Below are 23,888 nucleotides of genomic sequence, written 5' to 3' on the forward strand. Positions count from 1 at the left end.
GCTCTGTTCCGGAAACTTCTATCAGGACCCGGTCAGAGGTGATGGACCCGGACCCCAGGCCAATGTCTGCAACAGCAGTAGTGGATCCAGTCCCAGAGACCCAGACGGAACCAGTCCCAGAACCGGAACCAGCCAAACAACCAACACCAGACCCATTGCCAGCACTGAATCCAGTACTTGCAACCTCAGCACTAGAGGGCCCCACCGAACCTGAACTGGCAGCAGCCCATAACCCTACACAAGAGGCTCAGCCGGAGCCTGAATCCCAACATAGTGTCCCAGCGGAGAGCAGTTCACAGTCAACGGAAACAGCCCCATCCCCTACATTGCTTCCAGAGGGACCAAGCATAGGTCCACAATCCAATGAGGAACTGATGTCTCCAGCATCAAGGGAACAGTTCCAGACCGAACAGGAAGCAGATGAAAGCCTCCAGAGAGCTTGGACGGCGGCACGGAGCAACCCACCGCCTCTCAGCTCTTCTAATCGATCCAGGTTTGTTGTAGAAAGAGGACTTTTATAGAAGGAAACTCTTTCTGGTGGACACCAGGAAGACTGGCATCCTCAGAGACAGTTGGTAGTTCCAACTAAATACCGGGCCAAGCTCTTGAGCTTAGCCCACGATCATCCTAGTTGCCATGCTGGGGTGAACAGGACCAAAGACTGTTTGGGGGGGTCATTCCACTGGGAGGGAATGGGCAAGGATGTTTCTACCTATGTCCGGTCTTGTGAGGTATGCTAAAGAGTGGGGAAACCCCAAGACCAGGTCAAAGCCCCTCTCCAGCCACTCCCCATCATTGAGGTTCCATTTCAGCGAGTAGCTGTGGATATTCTGGGTTCTTTTCCAAAAAAGACACCCAGAGGGAAGCAGTACATACTGATTTCCATGGATTTTGCCACCCGATGGCTGGAAGCAGTAGTTCTAAGCAACACCAGGGCTAAAAGTGCGTGCCAGGCACTAGCAGACATTTTTGCCAGGGTAGGTTGGCCCTCAGACATCCTCACAGATGAAGGGACTAATTTCCTGGCAGGAACTATGGAAAACCTTTGGGAAGCTCATGGGGTTAATCACTTGGTTGCCACTCCTTACCACCATCAAACAAATGGCATTGTGGAGAAGTTTAATGGAACTTTGGGGGCCATGATACGTAAATTCGTAAATGAGCACTCCAATGATTGGGACCTAGTGTTGCAGCAGTTGCTCTTTGCCTACAGAGCTGTACCACACCCCAGTTTAGGGTTTTCCCCATTTGAACTTGTATATGGCCGTGAGGTTAAGGGGCCATCACAGTTGGTAAAACAGCAATGGGAAGGGTTTACACCTTCTTCAGGAACTAACATTCTGGACTTTGTAACCAACCTACAAAACACCCTCCGAACCTCTTTAGCCTTTGCTAAAGAAAACTTACAGGATGCTCAAAAAGAGCAAAAAACCTGGTATGATAAACATGCCAGAGAGCGTTCCTTCAAAGTAGGGGACCAGGTCATGGTCTTAAAGGCGCTCCAGGCCCATAAAATGGAAGCATCGTGGGAAGGGCCATTCACGGTCCAGGAGCGCCTGGGAGCTGTTAATTATCTCATAGCATTCCCCACCTCCAACTGAAAGCCTAAGGTGTACCATATTAATTCTCTAAAGCCCTTTTATTCCAGAGAATTAAAGGTTTGTCAGTTTACACCCCAGGGAGGAGATGACACTGAGTGGCCTGAAGGTGTCTACTACGAAGGGAAATGTGCTGGTGGTGTGGAAGAGGTGAACCTCTCCATGACCCTTGGGCATATGCAGTGACAGCAGATCCAGGAGCTGTGCCCTAGCTACGCGCCAACGTTCTCAGCCACCCCAGGACTGACTGAACGGGCATACCACTCCATTGACACAGGTAGTGCTCACCCAATTAAAGTCCAACCTTACCAGGTGTCTCCTCAAGCTAAAACTGCTATAGAACGGGAGATCCAGGATATGTTACAGATGGGTGTAATCCACCCCTCTGGAAGTGCATGGGCATCTCCAGTGATTTTAGTTCTCAAACCAGATGGGGAAATACGGTTTTGCGTGGACTACTGTAAGCTAAATGCTGTAACTCGCCCAGACAACTATCCAATGCCACGCACAGATGAACTATTAGAGAAACTGGGACGGGCCCAGTTCATCTCTACCTTGGTCTTAAGCAAGGGGTACTGGCAGGTACCGCTAGATGAATCTGCCAAGGAAAGGTCAGCCTTCACCACACATCTCAGGCTGTATGAATTTAATGTACTCCCTTTCGGGCTGCGAAATGCACCCGCCACCTTCCAAAGACTTGTAGATGGTCTCCTAGCGGGATTAGGAGAATATGCAGTCGCCTACCTTGACGATGTGGCCATATTTTCGGATTCCTGGGCAGACCACCTGGAACATCTACAAAAAGTCCTTGAGCGCATAAGGGAGGCAGGACTAACTGTTAAGGCTAAGAAGTGTCAAATAGGCTTAAACAGAGTGACTTACCTTGGACACCAGGTGGTCAAGGAACTATCAGCCCCCTACAGGCCAAAGTGGATGCTATCCAAAAGTGGCCTGTCCCAAAGTCAAAGAAACATGTTCAATCCTTCTTAGGCTTGGCCGGTTATTACAGACGATTTGTACTGCAATACAGCCAAATTGCCGCCCCACTGACAGACCTAACCAAAAAGAAACAGCCAAATGCTGTTCAGTGGACCGAAAAGTGTCAGAAGGCCTTTAACAAGCTTAAAGCGACACTCATGTCTGACCCCGTACTAAGGGCCCCAGACTTTGACAAACCGTTCCTAGTAACCACAGATGCGTCCGAGCATGGTGTGTGAGCAGTTTTAATGCAGAAAGGACCTGATGAAGAATTCCACCCTGTAGTGTTTCTCAGCAAAAAATTGTCTGAGAGGGAAAGCAACTGGTCAGTCAGTGAAAAAGAATGTTACGCCATTGTCTACGCTCTGGAAAAGCTACGCCCCTATGTTTGGGGACGGCGTTTCCACCTGCAAACCGACCATGCTGCACTGAAGTGGCTTCACACCGTCAAAGAAAATAACAAAAAACTTCTTCGGTGGCGTTTAGCTCTCCAAGATTTTTATTTCGACATCCAACACATCTCAGGAGCTTCTAACAAAGTGGCTGATGCACTCTCCCATGAAAGTTTCCCAGAATCAACTGGTTAAAATCGTCCTTGAGATGTGGAAAATATTGTTAGTCTTTATGTACTTGGTAGTATATTTAGAGATGCATGTGTCTTATTAACTCTGTTTTTCCTAGAGCTCCAGGAAGAAATCCCAGCCAGTGCTTCACCCTAGCTGAGATTTGGGGGGCGTGTCATAAATATAAAGGGAAGGGTAAACCCCTTTAAAATCCCTCCTGGCCAGAGGAAAACTCCTCTCACCTGTAAAGGGTTAAGAAGCTAAAGGTAACCTCGCTGGCACCTGACCAAAATGACCAATGAGGAGACAAGATACTTGCAAAAGCTGGGAGGAGGGAGAGAAACAAAGGGGCTCTGTCTGTCTATATGCTGTTTTTGCCTGGGATAGACCAGGAATGGAGTCTTAGAACTTTTAGTAAGTAATCTAGCTAGGCATGTGTTAGATTATGATTTCTTTAAATGGCTGAGAAAAGAACTGTGCTGAATAGAATAACTATTTCTGTCTGTGTATCTTTTTTGTAACTTAAGGTTTTGCCTAGAGGGATTCTCTATGTTTTGAATCTAATTACCCTGTAAGGTATCTACCATCCTGATTTTACAGAGGGGATTTCTTTACTTCTATTTACTTCTATTTCTATTAGAAGTCTTCTAGTAAGAAAACTGAATGCTTTTTCATTGTTCTCTGATCCACGGGTTTGGGTCTGTGGTCACCTATGCAAATTGGTGAGGCTCTTTATCCAACATTTCCCAGGAAAGGGGGGGGGGGTGCAAGTGTTGGGAGGATTGTTCATTGTTCTTAAGATCCAAGGGTCTGGGTCTGTAGTCACCTAGGCAAATTGGTGAGGCTTTTTACCAAACCTTGTCCAGGAGGTGGGGTGCAAGGTTTTGGGAAGTATTTTGGGGGGAAAGACGTTTCCAAACAGCTATTCCCCAGTAACCAGTATTTGTTTGGTGGTAGTAGCAGCCAATCCAAGGACAAAGGGTGGAATATTTTGTACCTTGGGGAAGTTTTTGACCTAAGCTGGTAAAGATAAGCTTAGGAGGTTTTCATGCAGGTCCCCACATCTGTACCCTAGCGTTCAGAGTGGGGGAGGAACCTTGACACCTCCACCCAACATCACTTACCTAGCCAGTGGTTCACTTCCAGAATCTTTTGCCTTCTGTCTTCCTTTGCTAGTGGGATTATTTCAGAGATGATCACTTGGACTTTCTTCTTCAGCACACTTTCAAGAAGACAGGAAGAGACAGTAAGTCAAATATTAATGAAGGTACATAACTGTAGAATAGATGCTCATTATAGCTTGGCTATAATAGTGAAATTGTATTATTGTTTGAAGTTTTGAATTTGTATTTGAATATTAATTGCCATATTGTGATCACCTTCCACTTAGTCACAACAACCTGCCAGTGGATTGTGAATAACTGCTCACCAGTTTGACTATAGAGTTCACAGTCTGTCTTGGAGTGAAGTACGCTTCTTGTTTTGAGCAATGTAGGGTGCTGTACTTGAGGACAAAAGGCTGAACTTAGATGTGTACCTGTGTCTCTCTTTTCATCCACCACTGTTGTGGCTCCTGCTGCTGATTGTCACACTGCTGTTGTCAGTAGAAGTGGGCACAACAGGGCATGACTGCTCTTCCCCTCTCTCTCCAGTCCTCCCATAGACCCTGGCTGCTGCTTATTTGCAAGCAATACTAGGTATTGTGACCTATGGTGGGAACAGAGGTGGGCTCACAAGATGAGGAGGACCAACCAACATGATGTTGGTTACTGTGGTGTGAACTATGAATCATATTTATTAGTTATACTTTTTCTTAATCTTTCAGCTTTGGGACACAAAGTGTATAGTGGCTACAGAAACTTTTACATGTAATAAGAAAATCATTCAGTATAAAAATCCATTAAAAAGAAATGACCTTCTTCAGAACCCGAAACCATACTTCATTCTCACCTCCTACAAGCCCACTGGGCAACATACTTAACTTGAAGCTCCTCAGGTCAATTTCTTTCTTTAATATTAGCCTGCAGCTATGAACATGTGTTATTACAGAAATGAAGTAATGGAAAACCATCTTGATGTGAAAGCATATTAGAAATCACAAGGGAATTTGCCTGGAGCTGTTGCATAACACAGCAGTGCACAACCAGAATGCTAGCAATAATTCAGCTCCTTAAGGCTCACAGATTTACCTGATTTTGGTTCAATCAGCAGTATCTATCTAAAACCACTTCAGTTTCTGTTGTTTGGTAATAAGTCTTAGCAGCAATGAGCAACAAAGATGACCATGCATTTACAGAATGTAGTATTCAGAGCTAGATAAACAGTAGAACTAAACTAGGACAATTCTATTTAATGCGTTACCAATTTAATTTGTTATGCCAAGATCAATTTCAAACTCAGGTGTAACAGAGTTTGAATAACTGATCAAAGCCAATATGCCAATTTGCTAATATGCTTATATATATATATATATATATATATATATATAGAATCAAATGCACTTTAAAAAGTGCTGCTTGTAGTACTTTATAATCCATTTAGAAGTGTAAATGGATTTTTAAGAGGTTGCAAAACTCTCAACGTGTATTGTATCCAAGATGCTTCAGAAAGTCATTGCATCTTCCTGGATGTACATGCTCAACCTAAATCTTTGTATTTCTTTTCTTCCAACTCTGAAAAGAAATCTATTTTAATTGAGATGTTATGGCAAGACACATAAGGGCTAATTTTTTGTCATGGTAAATTGTATAGAAAGTCAATTTGGTCAGAGGAAAAAAGTAAAAGTGGTGATCTTAGCATTTAAAAACAAAAACAAAAACAAACAGTCCACAGTCCCAGGTCACATTTTTAATCAAAATGTCATTTAAGAGCTAAAAAACGGAATTTAAAATAAGTAACTAATAGTTTACAAGAAGATTTCATTAATTTGTTGGCAAATTAATTTTTTTGATATATTTATGTTATAATTAATAGAATCCTGGGAAATTAAACATGCCGATGATTGGAGCTCCTAGGTGCCATGATAATGTTCATGAATAATAACCTTGTATATGAAATATAAAAGACAACTCCACAGAATTGTAGGTAATTATTTTACACTGTATATTCTCATCCAGTGCACTTGCCATGCCTAGAAGAATTCCATGTCGAATTAGATATATGCAAATACTATACATAATTTGATTTATTCTGAGAAAATGACACATTTTAGTTGTATATAGAATGGAAAACATAAGTACAGTTAGACATGTTTAACAAACTTGTCAGAGAAGACACAGTGAAACCAGCCATGCACTGATAACTCATTGGAAAGCCAATGTTTCTCATGACGTCCTTGACATGACAAGCATGACAGACTAAGTCAAGGCAAGGTCCTTCATAGGTTACAGCCGTGACTGCTAAAATCGTTAGATAAAGGAAGTTGTGCTAACCTCTTATGGATTTTGTCAAGCTATGACAATAGATGTATGTTCTCTGCCAAAATAGTATCAACCCTCAGATCTAATATTAAACAAATACATGCAACATTAAAATTGCACAGTTTAAACCAGACAATGTCAGGAAATTCAAAAATTAAGGGCCAAACTAATCTCTGGTGTAATTTCACTGAAGTGAACAGGGTTATACCATGGACATATATGGCACATTCTTTCAACAATAGCAAACATTTGGCCATCCCATTCCTGCTCATCCTTTGACCTAGCACTCTCGCATGCATCCAACATTCCAAATCTGCAGTATGTAGGATCAAGCCCCTAATAGATTAAGGGTCTAATCTTGAACCATTGATATCAATGGGATTTTTAACATTTACTTCAGTGGGCACAGGATCCAGCCCAAGTGATTACAGAAATTACACCAATGTCTCCAAGAAGTCAGCCAATGACTATACATAGAAAAACAAATCATGCATGAGGGAGAAAACATGGGTGATGCAGATAGGAGGGTCCAGATTAAGAGGTGGCATTTTGGCAAACCTAAAACTAGATGAGCAGAGAGATGGCACATGAGATTCCTCTTCAAAATCAGTTTATGGAACTGATCTACTGTAACTATGAAAAAAGTCTCTGTGACCTGAGCCTGACAGAAGATATCACAGATTTTTAAAGCTATAGTATGTAAATCAAGAGTTGGAAGTTGTGACTAGAGATCTGTGAATATTTCATACTCAAGCAAACTCTTGGCCTTTATCCAGTTCTAATTCTGTATGAATCATTTTGCAATAGCAAAATGTAATTGTTGGTGAACCATTGCAGTCTGTGAATTGAAATAGCCAGTTTCCCCCTAATTAGAAATCTGAGTCCTGGTCCCAGGGGCAGGCAGGGAGAAAAAAACCATTAGGAGGCCAAGGGATCTTGGGTCTGTGGTCCTATTTTAAGTATCCTGTAGTTTCCCAGCTTCTTGGAAGACAACACTCCTTAAAACCATAAATCCCAAATATGTTTCACTTACATTAATAGCAAAAATCCTATTGACTTCAATGGGAGCAGGTCTGAAAAATAAATTCTCCTAATCAGTAAAGCACTTAAGCAGATACTTAACTTTAAGCACATGCTTTAGTCTATATTTATTGAGCACTGTCAAGGTTCCTTCCCCACTCTGAACTCTAGGGTACAAATGTGGGGACCTGCATGAAAACCTCCTAAGCTTACTTTCACCAGCTTAGGTTAAAACTTCCCCAAGGTACAAATTAATTTTATCCTTTGCCCCTGGATCCACTGCCACCCCCAAACTTTAACTGGGTTTACTGGGAAACATAGTTTGGACACATCTTTCCCCCCCAAAATCCTCCCAACCCTTGCACCCCACTTCCTGGGGAAGGTTTGGTAAAAAATCCTCACCAATTTGCATAGGTGACCACAGACCCAAACCCTTGGATCTGAGAACAATGAAAAAGCATTCAGTTTTCTTACAAGAAGACTTTTAATAGAAGTAAAGGAATCATCTCTGTAAAATTAGGATGGTAGATACCTTACAGGGTAATTAGATTCAAAACATAGAGAATCCTTCTAGGCAAAACCTTAAGTTACAAAAAAGACACACAGAGGAATAGTCATTCTATTCAGCACAGTTCTTTTCTCAGCCATTTAAAGAAATCATAATCTAACACATACCTAGCTAGATTACTTACTAAAAGTTCTAAGACTCCATTCCTGTTCTATCCCCGGCAAAAGCAGCATACAGACAGACACAGACCCTTTGTTTCTCTCCCTCCTCCCAGCTTTTGAAAGTATCTTGTCTCCTCATTGGTCATTTTGGTCAGGTGCCAGCGAGGTTACCTTTAGCTTCTTAATCCTTTAAGATAAGAGGATTTTTCCTCTGGCCAGGAGGGATTTTAAAGAGGTTTACCCTTCCCTTTATATTTATGACAAGCACATACTAAGTTATTTAAACATTTTGTTTAAGGATATTCATTTATACCATGACAATCGCTTGATCCTCTTATATTCCTAATAAAGTGCCTTATACATATAGAGTCAATGTTTCTACTGACTTCACTGGGCTTTGGGTCAGATTTGAAATCACTTGTCACTATGCACTGTTTTCTGTCTCTTACTCTCCTAGTTTCCAGCCTTACCCTCTGGCACTGACATACATAATGGTTTGCTAGCCAGTCAACCACAGGAAGTTTGGGGTGTACAGAAGAGGGATTCTCATAAGAACAGCCATACTGGGTTAGACCAAAGGTCCATCTAGCCCAGTATCCTGTCTTCTGACAGTGGCCAATGCCAGGTGCCCAAGAGGGAATGAACAGAACAGGTAATCATCAAGTGATCTATCCCCTGTCGCCTGTTCCCAGCTTCTTGCAAACAGAGGCTAGGCATACCATCCCTGCCCATCCTGATTAATAGCCATTGATGGACCTATCCTCCATGAACTTATGTAGTTCTTTTTTGAACCCTGTTATAGTCTGGCCTTCACAACATCCTCTGGCAAGGAATTCCACAGGTTGACTGTACGTTTTGTAAAAAAAATACTTCCTTTTGTTTGTTTTAAACCTGCTGCCTATTAGTTTCATTTGGTGACCTCTAGTTCTTGTGTTATGAGAAGGAGTAAATAGCACTTCCTTATTTACTTTCTCCACACCAGTCTGATTTTATGGACCTCTGTTATATCCCCCCCTTAGTTGTCTCTTTTCGAAGCTGAAAAGTCCCCCTCCTATTAATTACTCCTCATATTGAAGCTGTTCCTTACCCCTAATAATTTTTGTTGCCCTTTTCTGAACCTTTTCCAATTCCAATATATATTTTTTGAGATGGGGCGACTACATCTGCATGCATACCATGGGTGTGGGCATACCATGGATTTATATAGCAGCAATATGCTATTTTCTCTCTTCTTAGCTATCCCTTTCTTAATGATTCCCAACATTCTGTTCGCTTTTTTGACTGCCGCTGCACATTGAGTGGATGTTTTCAGAGAACTGTCTATGATGACTCCAAGATCCCTTTCTTGACTAGTAACAGCTAATTTAAACCCCATCATTTTATTGTATAGTTGGGATTATATTTTCCAATGTGCATTACTTTGCATTTGTCAACATTGTATTTCATCAGCCATTTTGTTGCCCAGTGACCCAGTTTTGTGAGATCCTTTTATAGCGCTTCACAGTCTGTTTAGAACTTAACTATCATGAGCAGTTTTGTATCATCTGCAAATTTTACCACAGTTTATCCCTGTCAAGGTTCCTTCCCCACTCTGAACTTTAGGGTACAGATGTGGGGACCTGCATGAAAACCTCCTAAGCTTACTTTTAGCAGCTTAGGTTAAAACTTCCCCAAGGTACAAACTATTTTACCTTTTGCCCTTGGACTTTATTGCTGCCACCACCAAACATCTAACCAGTATATTACTAGGAAAGAGTCCATCTGGAAACGTCTTCCCCCCCCAAATCCTCCCAACCCTTGCACCCCCTTTCCTGGGGAAGGTTTGATAAAAATCCTCACCAATTTGCAGAGGTGACCAGACCCAAACCCTTGGATCTTAAGAACAATGGAAAAAAAAAGTTTCTTAAAAGAAGCATTTTAATAGAAGAAAAAGTAAAAAGGATCACCTCTGTAAAATCAGGATGGTAAATACCTTACAAGGTATTTAGATTCAAAACATAGAGAATCCCTCTAGGCAAAACCTTAAGTTACAAAAAAGGTACACAGACAGGAATAGTCATTCTATTCAGCACAGTTCTTTTCTCAGCCATTTAAAGAAATCATAATCTAACACATACCTAGCTAGATTACTTACTAAAAGTTCTAAGACTCCATTCCTGTTCTATCCCCGGCAAAAGCAGCATACAGACAGACACAGGCCCTTTGTTTCTCTCCCTCTTCCCAGCTTTTGAAAGTATCTTGTCTCCTCATTGGTCATTTTGGACAGGTGCCAGCGAGGTTACCTTTAGCTTCTTAACGCTTTACAGGTGAGAGGATTTTTCCTCTGGCCAGGAGGGATTTTAAAGTTGTTTACCCTTCCCTTTATATTTATGTCAATCCCTTTTCCAGATCATTTATGAATATGTTGAATAGGACTGGTCCCAGTAGAGACCCATGGTGGAAACCGCTATTTACATCTCTCCATTCTGAAAACTGCCCATTTATCCCTACCCTTTGTTTCCTATATTTTAACCATTTACCAATCCATGAGAGGACATTCTCTTATCCCATGACAGTTTACTGTGCTTAAGAGCCTTTGGTGAGGGACCTTGTCAAAGGCTTTCTGAAAATCTAAGTACACTATGTCCACTGGGTCCCCACATGCTTGTTGACCCCCTCAAAGAATTCTAGTAGATTGGCGAGGCATACTTTCCCTTTACAAAAACCATGTTGACTCTTCCCCAACAAATTATGTTAATCTATGTGTCTGACAATTTTGTTCTTTAATAGTTTCAACCAGTGATGAGCTGCCAAAATCTTAACGGGTTCCCTCCTCACCCCACGAGGGGGTCGTTGCCCACCCTGCCCCCCGGGACTTCTGCCCCATCCAACCCCCCTGCATTCCTTGACGCCCCCTCCCAGGACCCCTGCCCCATCCACCCCCCTCCCCTGTCCCCTGACTGCCCCCAGAACAGGGCAGGAGGATCTCGTGGGCCACCGTAGTGGGTGCCCACCCCACCCCACCCCTCCCCTAAGAGCCAGAGGCACATGCCGGGGGGCGAGGTGGGGAGTCCCGGCAGTGCTTACCTGGGGCAGCTCCCAGGAAGCATCCGGCAGGTCCCTCTGGCTCCTAGGCTCAGGGGAGCAGCTGCTCCCCCACTGATCACATCAAAAGTGGCGCCTTAGGTGCCGACTCCCTGGGTGCTCCGGGGCTGGAGCACCCACAGGGAAAATTGGTGGGTGCAGAGCATCCATAGGCAGCTCCCCACGCCCTGCCCCAGCTCACCTCTGCTCCGCCTCCTCCCCTGAACCCACTGCCCCGCTCTGCTTCTCCGCGCCCCCCCCGCAGCTTCCCGCGAATCAGCTGTCCAGTGGGAAGCTGGGGAGGGCAGAGAAGCAGGCCGCGGCTTCCCTCTCAGGCCGAGGGTGGTGGAGGTGAGCTGGGGTGGGGAGCGGTTCCCCTGCACGCCCCCCCCCCGGGTTACCTGCTGCGGCGCGGGTGGCCCTCCTTGCGCCCCCCCCGCCCCAGCTCACCTCCGCCTCCCTGGGCCTGAGCGGGAAGCCACCGCTTGCTTCTCAGCCTGCCCCGGCTTCCCGAGTGAAAAGCTGATTCATGGGAAGCCTGGGATGGGGTGGAGAAGCAGAGCAGGGCGGCGCATTCAGGGGACGAGACGGAGGCGAGCTGGGGCCGGGGGTGGGTTGGGGAGCTGCCGGTGGGGGCTCTGCACCCACCAAATTTTCCCCTTAGGTGCTCCAGGGCTGGAGCACCCGTGGAGTCGGCGCCTAAGGCACCACTTTTGGCCGGTTAAATTTAGAAGCCCTTTTAGAACCGGTTGTCCCTCGTGGAACAACCGGTTCTAAAAGGGCTTCTAAATTTAAAAACCAGTTCTAGCGAACTGGTGCGAACCGCACAAGCCGGGTGTCTATTTACCTAGGGTCTTGGTCTTCTAACCAGCCACAGCACTTCTCCAAACTCTCCTCTACTTCAACTCCTCCAAACTGCACTCTGCTCCAACTCCTTTTCCTGGCTGATTGAAGCAGGGGGTTTTTATCAGGTGACTAGTTTCAGGTGCTCTAATTGGCTTCAGGTGCTTTTAATTAATCTATAGAAACCTTTCTTCCCTCTATAGGGAATAAGGCTTCTCCTCATCCTGGGACTTACATATCTCTCCTATATCACTCTCCTGCTGCCTTCTGGCCATGCTGTATCACAAAGGTCATTTTGTTTAACCTACAATATTATATGTTTTCTTGGACTAAAGAAGAAAAGCTATTTTCTCTCAGCGTGAACCCCAAACTGATTTGGGTGGGGGTGAAGAAATGGATTGTTTTTCTATGAACTGTAATCCCTTGTTTCAGTGTTATTCAGGAATTTATATATAGAAAAGAATGCTATGGCGTGCCATGAAATTATTATGACAAGTGAAATTGCAATACCAATAGGTTTTGGAAAATATATTTATTTTCCATTTCAGAGCTATGTGAATATGGTGTATAGAATTTTACATTATTTTTTACTATGTAATCAATGAACTATTTTAATTCAGGGATTTGATACTTTCCTTCTTGTTCACAGCAAGATTACCTCTAATTAGTCAGTCTAATTTGCCTAAAGGTTTAAGCAAAGACTTTACAGTTTTTATTGTGTACTTCTTTTTGCCAAGTCACAGATGTTGTATTCTTCTTCCCTTATCTTAATGTTTTATGAGTATGAGTAGGAACACTGAAAAATTACAAGAAGATAGTGAAATTTCAGGGAATTTTCAACTTGTGATGAAAACATGAAAAGGGCTAGAGGTCTGAGTCACAAAGTGGGAAAAAAAGATTGGGATTGAGAAAGTGCAGGGGGTGGGTTTTTTTGGGTGCGCTTTGCTTTAGACTCATATAGTCATCTCTAGATTAGATCTCTCTCCCAGGGTGGATAATGGATTTCCTACCAAACTGTCTTTTTGGGCCCCGTTCTTCATTTCTTATGCACATAGAGCTCCTGTTGACTTATAAATGAGTTCTAATGCCTTGTTGTGTCAGATGAACCATTTAGGTTCTTGGGTTTTTTTGTATACAAAATTTAAAAAAGCATCTTTGCAGTGGTTTCTACAAATAAACATTTCTCAATACACTGTCAGATCTTATTACACAAATAACCCTACGCCCACAATGCTCTCGCTAACCAGTCTCCTCTTCCATCTGGCTCCCCTTCCTGCAGTTGTTTTCTTGGAGAAGACCTAACAGCCTGATTTACCTGCCCTCAAGGTGGTGTCACAGGATTTCTGTGACATATGGTTTCTTCAGGATATGTCTACCACCCTGTCAAGGTTCCTTCCCCACTCTGAACTCTAGGGTACAGATGTGGGGACCTGCATGAAAACCTCCTAAGCTTACTTTTAGCAGCTTAGGTTAAAACTTCCCCAAGGTACAAACTATTTTACCTTTTGCCCTTGGACTTTATTGCTGCCACCCCCAAATGTCTAACCGGTATATTACTAGGAAAGAGTCCGTTTGGAAACGTCTTTACCGCCCAAATCCTCCCAAATGTTACACCCCCCTTTCTGGGAAGGTTTGGTAAAAATCCTCACCAATTTGCATAGGTGACCACAGACCCAAACCCTTGGATCTTAAGAACAAAGAAAAAACATTGCTTTTTAAAAGAAGAATTTTAATAGAAGAAAAAGTAAAAAGGATCACCTCTGTAAAATCAGGATGGTAAATACCTTACAGGGTAATTAGATTCAAAACATAGAGGATCTCTCTAGGCAAAACCTTAAGTTACAAAAAGACACAAAAAGCAGGCCAGATAGAGTGAAACGCTTTAGGGGAAAACAGAGTTAATAAGACACATGCACCTCTAAATATACTACCAAGTATATAAAGACTAACAATATTTTCCACATCTCAAGGATGATTTTAACCAGTTGATTCTGTGAAACTTTCATGGGAGAGTGCATCAGCCACTTTGTTAGAAGCTCCTGAGATGTGTTGGATGTTGAAATAAAAATCTTAGAGAGCTAAACTCCACCGAATAAGTTCTTTGTTATTTCCTGTGGCGGTATGAAGCTGCTGTAGCGCAGCATGGTCGGTTTGCAGGTGGAAACGCCGTCCCCAAACATATGGGCGTAGCTTTTCCAGAGCGTAGACAATGGCGTAACATTCTTTTTCACTGACTGACCAGTTGCTTTCCCTCTCAGACAGCTTCTTGCTGAGAAACACTACAGGGTGGAATTCTTGATCCGGTCCTTCCTGCATTAAAACTGCTCCCACACCACGCTTGGACGCAGGGTCAGACATGAGTGTCGCTTTAAGCTGGTTAAAGGCCTTCTGACACTCTTCGGTCCACTGAATGGCATTTGGCTGTTTCTTTTTGGTTAGGTCTATCAGTGGGGCGGCGATTTGGCTGTATTGGGGTACAAATCGTCTGTAGTAACTGGCCAAGCCTAAGAAGGATTGAACCTGTTTCTTTGACTTTGGGACTGGCCACTTTTGGATAGCATCCACTTTGGCCTGTAGCGGGTTGATAGTTCCTTGACCCACCTGGTGTCCAAGGTAAGTCACTCTGTTTAGGCCTATTTGACACTTCTTAGCCTTAACAGTTAGTCCTGCTTCCCTTATGCGCTCGAAGACTTTTTGCAGATGTTCCGCCCAGGAACTGAAAATATGGCCACATTGTCAAGGTAGGGGACTGCATATTCTCCTAATCCCACTAGGAGACCATCTACAAGTCTTTGGAAGGTGACAGGTGCATTCCGCAGACCGAAAGGGAGTACATTAAATTCATACAGCCCGAGATGGGTGGTGAAGGCTGACCTTTCCTTGGCGGATTCATCTAGCGGTACCTGCCAGTACTCCTTGGTTAAGTCCAAGGTAGAGATGAACTGGGCCCATCCCAGTTTCTCCAATAGTTCATCCGTGCATGGTGTTGGATAGTTGTCGGGGCGAGTTACAGTATTTAGCTTGCTGTAGTCCATGCAAAAACGTATCTCTCCATCTGGTTTGGGAACTAGAACCACTGGAGATGCCCATGCACTGCCAGAGGGGCGGATTACACCCATCTGTAACATATTCTGGATCTCCCATTTTATAGCAGTTTTAGCTTGAGGAGACACACGGTAAGGTTGGACTTTAATTGGGTGAGCATTATCTGTGTCAATGGAGTGGTATGCCTGTTCAGTCAGTCCTGGGGTGGCTGAGAACGTCGGCGCGTAGCTAGTGCACAGCTCCTGTGTCTGCTGTCACTGCATATGCCCAAGGGTCATGGAGAGGTTCACCTCTTCCACGCCACCAGCACTTTTCCCTTCGTAGTAGACACCTTCAGGCCACTCAGCGTCATCTCCTCCCTGGGCTGTAAACTGACAAACCTTTAATTCTCTGGAATAAAATGGCTTTAGAGAATTAATATGGTATACCTTAGGCTTTCGTCAGAGGTGGGGAATGCTATGAGATAATTAACAGTTCCCAGGTGCTCCTGGACCGCGAATGGCCCTTCCCATGATGCTTCCATTCTATGGGCCTGGAGCGCCTTTAAGTCCATGACCTGGTCCCCTACTTTGAAGGAACGCTCTCTGGCATGTTTATCATACCAGGCTTTTTGCTCTTTTTGAGCATCCCGTAGGTTTTCTTTAGCAAAGACTAGAGAGGTTCGGAGGGTGTTTTGTAGGTTGGTTATAGAGTCCAGAATGTTAGTTCCTGGAGAAGGTGTAAATCCCTCCCATTGCTGCTTCACCAACTGTAACAGCCCCTTAACCTCACGGCCATATACAAGTTCAAATGGGGAAAACCCTAAACTGGGATGTGGTTCAGCTCTGTAGGCAAAGAGCAACTGCTGCAACAGTAGGTCCCAATCATGGGGGTGCTCATTTACGAATTTATGTATCATGGCCCCCAAAGTTCCATTAAACTTCTCCACCATGCCATTTGTTTGATGGTGGTAAGGAGTGGCAATCAAGTGATTTACCCCATGAGTTTCCCAAAGGCTTTCCATTGTTCCTGCCAGGAAATTAGTTCCTGCATCTGTGAGGATGTCGGAGGGCCAACCTAGCCTGGTAAAAATGTCTGCTAGTGCCTGGCACGCACTTTTAGCCCTGGTGTTGCTTAGAGCTACTCCTTCCGGCCATCGGGTGGCAAAATCCATGAAAGTCAGTATGTACTGCTTTCCTCTGGAAAAGGGGACCCAGAATATCCACAGCTACTCGCTGAAATTGAACTTCAATGATGGGGAGTGGCTGGAGAAGGGTTTTACCTGGTCTTGGGTTTTTCCACTTTTTGGCATACCTCACAAGACCGGACATAGGTAGAGACGTCCTTGCCCATTCCCTCTCAGTGGAACAACCTCCCCAAACGGTCTTTGGTCCTGTTCACCCCAGCATGGCCACTAGGATGATCATGGGCTAAGCTCAAGAGCTTGACCCCATACTTAGTTGGAACTGCTAACTGTCTCTGAGGATGCCAGTCTTCCTGGTGTCCACCAGAAAGAGTTTCCTTCTATAAAAGTCCTCTTTCTACAACAAACCTGGATCGATTAGAAGAGCTGAGAGGCGGTGGGTTGCTCCGGGCCGCTGTCCAAGCTCTCTGGAGGCTTTCATCTGCTTCCTGTTCGGTCTGGAACTGTTCCCTTGATGCTGGAGACATCAGTTCCTCATTGGATTGTGGACCTAGGCTTGGTCCCTCTGGAAACGATGTAGAGGATGGGGGTGTTTCCGTTGACTGTGAACCGCTCTCCGCTGGGGCACTATGTTAGGGTTCAGGCTCCAGCTGAGCCTCTTGTGTAGGGTTATTGGTTGCTGCCAGTTCAGGTTTGGTGGGGCCCTCTGGTGTTGGGGTTGCAAGTACTGAATTCAGTGCTGGCAATGGGTCTGGTGCTAGTTGTTCTGCCGGTTCCGGCTCTGGCTCTGTCTGGGTCTCTGGGACTGGATCCACTACTGCTGTTGCAGACATTGTCCTAGTGTCCGGGTCCATCACCTCTGACCGGGTCCTGGTAGAAGTTTCTGGAACAGAGCTAGGCGTGACGGCTTGTTTAGCCTGGCTACGGGTGACCATTCCCACCCTCTTGGCTGGCTTCACACGATTGGCCAAGTCTTCCCCCAACAGCATGGGGATGGGATAATCATCATAGACTGCAAAAGTCCACGTTCCTGACCAGCCCTTGTACTGGACAGGCAACTTGGCTGTAGGCAAATTGAAAGAGTTGGACTTGAAGGGTTGAATCGTCACTTGGATCTCTGGGTCGATTAAATTGGGGTCCACTAAGGAAGCATGGATAGCTGACACTTGTGCTCCGGTGTCCCTCCATGCGGTGACCTTGTTCCCGCCCACACTCACAGTTTCTCTCCGATCCGAGGGTATCTGGGAGGTATCTGGGCCTGAGGACCTCTGGTGTGATTCCAGTGCAATGAACTGTAATCAGTTGTGGTTCTTGGGGCAGTTGGCCTTTACATGCCCCGGCTCGTTACATTTAAAACATCATCCAGCTGACGGGTCACTTCGGTGGTGGTGGTTGCTGGAGAACGGTGTGGCGGAACGATAAGGTGGCTGGAGGGTTCCTTGGGGGGGTAGGTGGGGCCTTGGGCTGCCCCCGGTAGTAGGGTGTGGTCTAAGGTTGTCCCTTCTGGTATCCGCTCTAACTGTGACCAGTTTTTTTCTTTTCTGCCACCTCCACCCATTTGGCTTCAATCTCCCCCGCCTCGATTACAGCTTTGGGCTTCTCATCTAGAATGTATCTTTCTGTTTCCTCAGGAACACCCTCTAAGTACTGCTCCATTTGCATTAGGAAGGGCAAATCTTCTGGAGATTTAACACTTGCTCCTGATATCCAGGCATCCCAATGTTTTACAATGTGGTAGGCATGTCGGGCAAATGACGCGTCTGGTTTCCAAGTTAGGGCTCTGAACCGCTGATGGGAATGCTCGGGTGTTAGCCCCATTCTGACTCTCACCTTGGCATTTCAGCTGCCACCTCAGCTAAGGGTCCACTGAGCTGCGGTCTCACCTCTACCATGTATTGGTCTGTAGAGATGCTGTACACAAGGCAGGCCCTTTCGAAGTTTTCTAGGAAGGCCTTGGTATCATCGCCTGCCTTATAGGTGGGGAACTTTCTGGGATGGGAAGTGGTACCTGGAGAAGGATTGCTAGGGTTTGTTGGTATATTCTGCTGAGCCCTTGCCTTCTCCATCTCCAGTGCATGCTTCCTCTCTTTTTCCTTCTCCTCCTCCACATGCTTCCTCTCTTTTTCCTTCTCCTCCAGTTCTTTGGCCCTTGCCTCCATAGCTGTCCTGTGGGCAGCCTCTTGGTTTTGTTCTGCCTCTTTCGCTGCCTCCATTTCTCTCCTGTGGGCAGCTTCTAGGGCTTTTTCTGCCTCTTTCTCTGCCTCCAGTCTGGCTAACTCCAATTTGTATTGTGTCTTGGTTTCTGTCATCTTTGCATCTCTCTTTTTAACTAAGTTTACACCGAGAGTTAGAAATAACAAACAAACAAAAAAAAACTTGGCTTGTAAAATTTTGCTGTGCTGTAATATGATACCTATATTCTCTGATAGTGATTGTCAGCCTACAGAAAAATCCTAACCCTCCCCCCAAAAAAACAAACAAACAAAAACAAACCCAACCCTCCCCCCCAACACCTTTGTCTCCACGCAAATAGGCAGAAAACCTCTCTAGTTGCTCTTAGGTAAAAAACAACTTCAGGTCTGTGAAGACTTGTGAATTTCCCTCCAGGAGGTTAAGTACCCTGCCTTTAGGTACAGAAAACTCCAGCTCACAAAAGACAATTCACTTTTGTCTTTGCTCTGGCCCCAAAGCAGAGAAAAAAGAACTCTAACTGCTTTTGGCCAAAGGAAAAAAAAATCCTTTTTAAATCTGTGCTTCTGGTTCAAAAAATCTCAAATTGATCTCAAAATGATTTCAAGTTAATCCCACCGCTCTGCCACCATGTCAAGGTTCCTTCCCCACTCTGAACTCTACAGTACAGATGTAGGGACCTGTATGAAAACCTCCTAAGCTTACTTTTACCAGCTTAGGTTAAAACTTCCCCAAGGTACAAACTATTTTACCTTTTGCCCTTGGACTTTCGCTGCCACCACCAAACATCTAACCGGTATTATTATTAGGAAAGAGTCCATTTAGAAAGGTCTCTCCCCCTCCCAAACATTACTCCCCCCCTTTCTGGGAAGGTTTGGTAATTAGATTCAAAACAGAGAGAATCCCTCTAGGCAAAACCTTAAGTTACAAAAAGACACAAAAAGCAGGAATATCCATTCCATTCAGCACAGCTTATTTTCTCAGCCATTCAAAGGAATCAGAATCTAACGCATATCTAGATAGATTACTTACTAAATTCTAAGACTCCATTCCTGTTCTGTCCCCGACAAAAGCATCACACAGACAGAGAGAGAGGCTTTGTTTCTCCCTCCCCCTAGCTTTTGAAAGTATCTTGTCTCCTCATTGGTCATTTTGGTCAGGTGCCAGGGAGGTTATCCTAGCTTCTTAACTCTTTACAGGTGAAAGGGTTTTTTCTCTGGCCAGGAGGGATTTTAAAGGGGTTTACCCTTCCCTTTATATTTATGACACGCCCTCTCATTTTTCTAGGGATAGTTTGTAGCATTTGACCCCTCTTTGTCTCCTTGATTCAGAATATCTCCACTTATGTCCCCCTTTGCCCTTCTTATGACTATCTCCATAAGTCACTCTTAATTACATCTTTATTTGTCCTTGTCCCTTTTGCTGCTGTGTCCTTCTGTATTTTCTGTCCCCCAATGTCTGTGTCTTTTGTGCTCCCTTTCTCACATGATCTTGGGTCACCAGTGCCTCCATCATTCTGCCTTAGTGCAGAGACTGGTACCCTATGGTGCATGAGCCTAACAGGTCACCCCACCTATCTCTCCCTTAGTCACACCTCATTGCTCACACTTAGCAACAGGTCAGCAATGTAATGGCTGGATTCTTTTCACCAGGATAGGTAGGAAGGTGATAACCAGAAGTTGGAGGGAACCTTCTGCTGGAATCCAGATAATGGTGAGAGTGGGAAGCTAATGAAGGGGGGAAGAAGGAGGGATATGACTATAGTTGGTAACCCCTTCGCTATATGGGGAGAGGTGAACAGGAGGACTATGGAAGAGGTTCCTAAAAACAAGGGGAAGCTGGGGAGGAGAAGACCAGTTGAACAATCAGTGGAAGCTAACAAGACCAGACTAATAGCCATTGTTGGACCTGTGCTCCATGAACTTATCTAGTTCTTTTTTGAACCCTGTTATAGTCTTGGCCTTCACAACATCCTCTGGCAAAGAGTTCCACAGGTTGACTGTGCGTTTTGTGAAAAAATACTTCCTTTCTTTGTTTTAAACCTGCTGGCCATTAATTTCATTTAGTGACCTCCGGTTCTTGTGTTATGAGAAGAAGTTAATGACACTTCCTTATTTACTTTCTCCACACCAGTCATGACTTTATAGACCTCTATCATATCCCACCTTAGTCATCTCTTTTCCAAGCTAAAAAGTCCCAGTCTTACTAATCTCTCCTCATATGGAAGCTGTTCCATATCCCTAATCATTTTTGTTGCCCTTTTCTCACATGGCAACCACATCTGCGTGCAGTATTCAAGGTGTGGGTGTACCATGGATTTAGGTAGAGGCAATATGATATTTTATCTCTTATTATCTATCCCTTTCTCAATGATTCCCAACATTCTGTTTGCTTTTTTTTACTGCAGCTGCATATTGAATGGATGTTTTTAGAGAACTATCCACAATGATTCCAAGATCTCTTTCCTGAGTGGTAACAGCTAATTTAGATCCCATCATTTTATCTGTATAGTTGGGATTATGTTTTCCAATGTGCAATACTTGCATTTATCAGCATTGAATTTCATCAGCAATTTTGTTGCCCAGTCACCCAGTTTTGTGAGATCCTTTTGTAGTTCTTCGCAGTTTACTTGAGACTTAGCTATCTTGAGTAATTTTGTGTAATCTGCAAATTTTGCCACCTCACTGTTTTCCAGATCATTTATGAATATGTTGAATAGGACTGGTCCCCGTACAGACCTCTGGGGACACCACTATTTACCACTCTCTCCATTTTGAAAACTGACCATTTATCCCTACCCTTTGTTTCCTATATTTTAACCATTTACCAATCCATAAGAAGACTTTCTCTCTTATCCCATGGCAGCTTATTTGCTTAAGAACCTTTGTTGAGGGACCTTGTCAAAGGCTTTCTGAAAATCCAAGTATACTATATCCACTGGATGACCCTTGTCCACATATTTGTTGACCCCCTCAAAGAATTTTAGTAGATTGGTGAGGCATGCTTTCCCTTTACAAAAACCATGTTGACTTTTCCCCACCAAATTATGTTCATCTATGTGTCTGACAATTTTGTTCTTTACTATAATTTCAACCAGTTTGCCCAGTACTGAAGTCAGGCTTACCGGCCTGTAATTGCTGGGATCTCCTCTGGAGCTCTTTTTAAAAATTGGTGTCACATTAGCTATCCTCCAGTCCTTTGGTAGCTTAGAAGGAATGGGAGAGCCGGTGGGTGAACTGAAGCCAGAAGGGCAGCAGTGGGGAGGAAGGGAACAAGCCTGCACCTGGTTTAGGTGAAGGAAAATGTCCTCCCTCCCTTCCTTTTCCTGTCTTCACACAGCAGCCCTTCTGGTCTCAACATCAACCAATCTCCCACTGAGCACTTTCCCTTCCTCACACTGCTGAGCCACTGCTCCCTGCTTAGCTGCTTTACCATGCTTCAGGACAGGCAAGATTAGCTGTTTTGTATCTCTCCCAGTCTTTGGATTACTCCTCAGATTCTCCCATTCACAGCAGCTGAGGCAGCTGTAATCCCCCCTTTTGTGCTACACGGAAGCTTCTAATGTCCAGAGGCCAATTTTTATATTTTGTTATTGGGTTGTCTCAGCTGCCTGGCACTCTGGCTGGAGTTGCAAACACTTGGGGCTGTTTTTAAATACCATGGACAATCCTTGCCCTGACAGACTAGTTGGCAGGTATGGAAACCTAGCGGGCAACAGTGAGTGTGTGTATCTTGCAAGGTATTGTAACAATGTCACTGTGTTGGCTGGATGAGTGAGGGTTCCTGTGTTCACACCCACAGACAGCCCCAAAGGGTTTGAAACCTCCCAGAGGGAAAGGACCCCTGACTCAGGAGGTTCAGAGCAGTATCTGTACTTCCTGCCTCTGGGAGTGTGGAAAGAGACTCAGGAAAACTAACTCTAGCAGCTGGAAGGGGCACTGCATCTAGTCTTTACCCTCTCCCTGCTGTAAATGGATGTGGTTCATGTGCTTACTGAATTTGTGTCTGAGTCATTATTCTGGGGATCGTGCCTGTTGTGATATCCCACCAATACGTGGCCTGCAAGGTCACATAATGAGTGAATGTGAAGGCAATGTCAAGTTCTAATGTCAAAGTCACGTGTAAGTGGTGGCGTTGGAACAGTTTGTACAGTGAGGGTGCTGAAGGCCATTGAACAAAACTGTAAACCGTGTATATGATGGAAACCACTTCTAGCTGCACTCCCAGCACCCCTAGTCCCTGCAGCCCTGTGTGTAAGCTATCACTCAGTACATTAATCACTGCCATTTTCCAATGTAGTGATTAGATATCCAGGGTGAAATCCTGCTCCCATTGTGGTCAGTAAGAGTTTTGCTATTGATTTTAATTGGTCCAAGATTTCACTCCCAGTATTTAACTCACTTAAAGCACGTTGAGATACTGTTACTTAAGCGGTGCAAAATAAAAGTAAATTCTGTTTTATTCTACTTGCGGGCTTCCAGACAGCAATACACTCTGAGATACAATGCCTGACATTTTTTCAAACCAACGTGGCTCAATAATGAAAGGAGATCAGATTAATCACTGCCTAAACAACACTAGTCTTGAATGTACTGATTTGTAAAATAACTAATAGACCTATAGTACTTTTCCTAACCAAATCAAGTGTACCACAGCAATCTGATTTGTTTGTTTAATGCTATTTACTTTTTGAACTAAATGGTGGTGGTTGTTGCTAATGTTGAGAACCTTGCATGCAATTGCTTTGGCATAGTGATGAGAAGAATGAGTTCTATGAAGGACACAGCTTCTGATTTATGTTGGAATACAGCATAAAGTCCTATGATTTAAGCATAAAGGGTACAGATGTACAAATGTTTACCTTGGAGCCATGTATAGTTTTAATTAAAACACAAAGTCCTGCCTTTGAAACCTCTATTGAGTTCTTCCTCAGAGTCATAGAAAATGAAATCTCAAACTTAAAAATTCTTTGAACAGTAGTTTGTTTTGCTCTACTGCTAATCTTAATAGACTGCAGGTTAGTCCCATTTATACTTTTATACTGATCTTCTTAAAACTCATTCTATGATCACTTTTGTTCATGTTTTAGCACCTAGCTAATTCTGATTAGCATTACAATCCATTACAATAAATGCAGTTTAATCAGAACTTGCAAATGAGCCTCAACCAAATCTGCAAATGTGCAAACTATAATCAGCTATTTTGCTGACATTGCTTTAGCAGCAGTATTGTCAAGCACAGCATGAATTAGCTGTATGTAGGAATGGCTTTAGGATATGTTTGATACTGATTTAGAGGAGAATTTCCATAAACAGCAGTTAAAACTTAATTAAAAGTAAAAACCCTGTAGTATGCTTTTAAGGGTGAGCAATCTTTG

At 44.1% G+C, this 23,888-nt stretch overlaps 1 long non-coding RNA gene across 1 annotated transcript in view; it reads right to left on the reverse strand.

The window, feature by feature from the left end:
• Nucleotides 1-19,595, reverse strand: part of LOC122465744 — a 41,395-nt gene extending 21,800 nt beyond the window's left edge. The window contains exons 1-2 of the long non-coding RNA XR_006290774.1: nucleotides 19,544-19,595; nucleotides 4,264-4,361 (exon numbers count right to left, since the gene is read on the reverse strand). This is a non-coding gene — a long non-coding RNA (uncharacterized LOC122465744). The remainder of the gene's footprint in view (nucleotides 1-4,263; nucleotides 4,362-19,543) is intronic.
• Nucleotides 19,596-23,888: the final 4,293 nt, after the last annotated feature.

Source organism: Chelonia mydas, chromosome 4 (assembly GCF_015237465.2).
Source record: "Chelonia mydas isolate rCheMyd1 chromosome 4, rCheMyd1.pri.v2, whole genome shotgun sequence".
NCBI classification, from domain to species: domain Eukaryota; kingdom Metazoa; phylum Chordata; order Testudines; family Cheloniidae; genus Chelonia; species Chelonia mydas.